The following is a 3,828-nucleotide window of genomic DNA, read 5'->3' as shown; positions in this document are numbered from 1 at the left end:
TACCACCAAATTCTATGACCGTTACCAACACTTGGTCTGGTGGTATTACCACTGGCAGTATTACGACCACATTACAAGTGGTGTTAGTCTCCATTAATTGGACCCCACAGTACTCCTTGGGGATTTCAGTGGTATGACCAGCAGTGTTAAAACCGCCAAAATGGGCACATTATGGCAGTAATGCAGCTGAATTACCTCCAGCCATTTTGCCGGAGGTTTTTCCTACACCTCACTTCCAAACCTGTAATTCTGCGGTTCAGTAATGCAGCAATAATGTGGAGGTAACAGAGTTACCACGGCATTACTGCCAATTTTTCACGGACCGCTGAACTCGTAATGAGGCCCAGTGTCTTGGGAAGCTGGTGATATAACAAAAAAGATACTGTTTACTGAAATTTGCACAGTATTGGTTTCCAGTTCATGTCAGGTTCAGGCAGACAAATATATACATAAAGATATATCTCACCCTATTGTCTCAGCGGAAAAAGCAAATTCGGGATGATCACTCAATTATTGCTTTTACAGGTGACCTTAAGGTTGCATCAATCATCTAATAGAATTGTTTATAAACGTCTTAGAATAATTGAGCTGATTGGAGAGAGAAAACATTTTAAATAACATGTGCTTTTTAATTCATGTAAATAAAAATAGAGAACAGTAATACAAAAATACTCAGTGCTCAACATAGATGTCCGTGATGTATTCCATAGTGAACATATCATAATCAAAAGAAAAAAACATTTATCTTTATGATTCATCACAAAAAACATTCCACAATCTGACAAACAAAATTAAAATGTCAAAATGTGACATTCAGAGTGAGTTTTGAAAGGGAAAAACTTGAATTCAGGTCCCTAATTTGACCCCCTGTAATAGATATCTTGAAAAGAGCTCCCTATTTCGTTTCTTTGTAATTATTCTGTTTTGGAAGACGAGGCAGGGGTTAGAGAGGGTTATAAGAATTGTTCTGGGACTTTGATTTAGCCACGTATCTGGGTCTTATCTGGTAAAAGAATTCTTTGCCTACGTGGGGCTTGGTTTTCACCCAAACTTTCCACGTTTCGGTGGTCAATCTACTTTATTGTTCGTCCGCCTTCATCAGGGCGCCTTATTTGAAGACCCTGTATGGATATGAAAGAGAAAAGAAAAAAGGAAGGTTTTAAGATTCCCTCTCTCAATGTTAGTCAGTATATGTCTGACTCAATACAGTGAGAATGAAAACCTCTGATGTATCGGTAGTTGCTTTTACCTGCCGATAGCTTGATGCCAAGTCTTGGGTCGTGTCTGGTCTGGCGTCCTAGGCCGTCCCTCAACCCAGTGTGCGGCTGCCGTTACACTTTTATGTTCCCAAAGTTCTCAAACGGGTGATCCGGGGTCCTTTGTCCTAATTCTTGTGACTCCTGTCCTTATAGTGGTGAGACAAAAGAGACAGAAAGGGCTCGGGTTAGAGATAACCAAGGGGTTTGGTCACGGGAGTTATGAACAGTGGTGGCGCCATTTTGGAAATTGTGGGGCCCTAGTGAGTTACCTGGCAGTGGGTCCCGGCTTCTATAATCGTGGAAAGGCCTGGGGATGTAGCTGGAAAAGCGTCCCAGGCAGTGCAGAACATCGTCTCCTACTTAGAAATGGTCCAATGGCGAACTCCTGCAGCTCTACAAGAAAACCCATGTACCACTGTGTATTAACTGCAGCTGCTGGTACAGGGCATGCATGAGATAAGCAAGAAGGCAGGTGAAAGCTGTACCTGCACGTGAATAGCTGTCAAGTCGCATTGCCCCCGGAGTGCAGTGGTAGTTCCGGTATGGTCCCATGCGGTCTGCGGGCCTGTAAAATATACGACCCTCATTACTGTCAAGTTGCTAAAAGTGCATTTTGTGCATGTGTCAAGCCGGGCACATTTTATCTAAAAAATGCAGAATGCTACTTTAGAAGTTTGCCGTGTGTAGACACAAATGTTCTCCACCGCAGATGACTCATTGTCTGTCCCGTTAGTAAGGAGCTGTGTGATTCCGCTTACCTTATTCAGCCCTTCAGGGTGCCGCCAGGATGCAGATGCACTCGTGTTTGTCTCTGTGTTTGATTATTACGGCGTCTTCTCCGAGTCGAGTGACTCGTTACTATGGAGTTGCCAGCTAGGGTGGTGCGACCTGATTGGAGCACGTGACTCCGGAAGTTTCGTAACGGGAAAGTCTATGCGCCTTATTGTTTATTGTTGTCATGGCGACGAGGCTGCTGCCGTTTGTCCATTAACTTCGAGTGAGTGGCTTATGGGGTCAGTAGCAGTGTGTAGCTACGGGTTTTCACGTCAGCAATGGAACACTGTATCATTTGTAATAGAGGACATGTCTGTTCCCAGCCAAATAGAATGTATATGTCCATAAGGCAAAAAATAAGTAAATGGTGTAGTGTTCTGACACTTATTTAAATTGAAAAGACTATGCGGTTTAAAAAGGGGGTGCCGCCTGAGTGCCGTGCATACAGAAATGGGTACACTTGTCATATGGGTTGTGAAATGCCCTATTGGACGCAGTGGGCATATGTGTACAACTCAATCGGTTGGTGCTGGCTAGTGCCAATCTGTAGTGGAGAACGGGGTGAAAAAGGAAAGAAAGACAGAAAGGTAGGGTCATGATGTGCTACCCCATGCAGGGGGTCTCAAAACCGATGCTACCTATGAGCCGTGCATCTGGAGTGTGCACTCCCTTGTCAATGTGTTACTTGCCAGTCTCGTGTGGGTATATATCATGGCTGTGTCTACAAGCCACCTCTCAGTTCGTAGAGGCTGGAGTACGTATACTAGACTGTAAAATCGTACTCTGTTAGAGAGGAGGACTTTTTAGTGCACTACTGGCTGAAAAAATTCATTTAATCCCTCATGGTAAGAGTCTAATCGGTGAATCCACCTGGATTCTTTGTATAATAGACTGTGTGTTAAGTCAGCTCCACCCTTTATTTTCTCTAGTACCCACCATTTGATATCATTAGGTGAGTGTCTAGCTTCCACGAAGTGTGACATCAGAGGTGCTGACAATGTTTTGCAACAAATTTTAGATCTGTGTTCCGAGATCCTTAGGTGTACTCATCTCATTGTCTGACATACGTACCTCAAACCGCATGGGCATTCCATGCAGTAAATGACTTGGGAGCTCTTGCAGTTCGTGAAGTCTTTCAAGACCCATTCCTTATTGCCAATTTTGAAGGTTTTCATTTTGCTCGTGAATTGGCATGCCACACAATTACCACAGGGGTGGTGCCCTTGTATTTGCCGTAATGTTCTCTGTCCCACTTGTGTAGATTCTGCTTGAAAAAGGGAGTGCACCAAATGATCTTTTCGATTTTTGGCCCTTTTGTACGCAAATTGTGGGGGTAGGTCCTCTGGTAGAATAGGTTTGGCAATGTGCCAATACTGCTGAATGATTCTCTTAATCTTGGCTGTGTGTTTGCCATGCGTGACTACACAGATGAGACGGTCGGGCCCCGGCTCTGTTGAGGCTTCTTTAGGCTGCAAGAGTAATTCCCTCTTGGTATTTAGGGCTATTTTTGTCAATTGATCAAGAAGTCTTTTTGGGTAGCCTCTTTCTTATAACCTTTTAGACAACATTTTGGCATGTGTGCGAAAATCTTCTCGCAGTGTGCAATTTCTGCGTATCCGGGCAGGTTCTGTTTGGTGTGCATTGGGTGATTACTGGTGTGTGTAAAAGGGTGTTTCTGTCTGTGGTCTTACGGTGGAGATCACAAACTAATTTTCCATTGAGATGTTGAATAGTAAGATCCGAAAAGGGGACCTTTGACTTATTGTGTTCAATGGTAAACTGTATATCTGGGTTG

The 3,828-nt window shown here is 43.7% G+C and overlaps 1 long non-coding RNA gene across 2 annotated transcripts; it reads right to left on the bottom strand.

Moving 5' to 3' along the window:
• Positions 1–626: 626 nt before the first annotated feature.
• LOC138489756 (uncharacterized) lies at positions 627–2,079 on the bottom strand. 2 transcript variants are annotated; one of them, XR_011274884.1, is made up of 5 exons: positions 2,018–2,079; positions 1,745–1,824; positions 1,529–1,652; positions 1,250–1,405; positions 627–1,121 (listed from the first exon to the last, which is right to left on the bottom strand). It is a non-coding gene; the product is annotated as an uncharacterized lncRNA (long non-coding RNA). The 2 variants fall into 2 exon arrangements; XR_011274883.1 differs by having other exon boundaries at positions 1,250–1,400.
• Positions 2,080–3,828: the final 1,749 nt, after the last annotated feature.

The sequence above is a fragment of the Ambystoma mexicanum genome, chromosome 9, assembly GCF_040938575.1.
Source record: "Ambystoma mexicanum isolate Mex_15411 chromosome 9, UKY_AmexF1_1, whole genome shotgun sequence".
NCBI lineage: Eukaryota > Metazoa > Chordata > Amphibia > Caudata > Ambystomatidae > Ambystoma > Ambystoma mexicanum.
The sequence above is the reverse complement of the archived record's forward strand: the minus strand, read 5'-3'. Positions and strand labels throughout refer to the sequence as shown.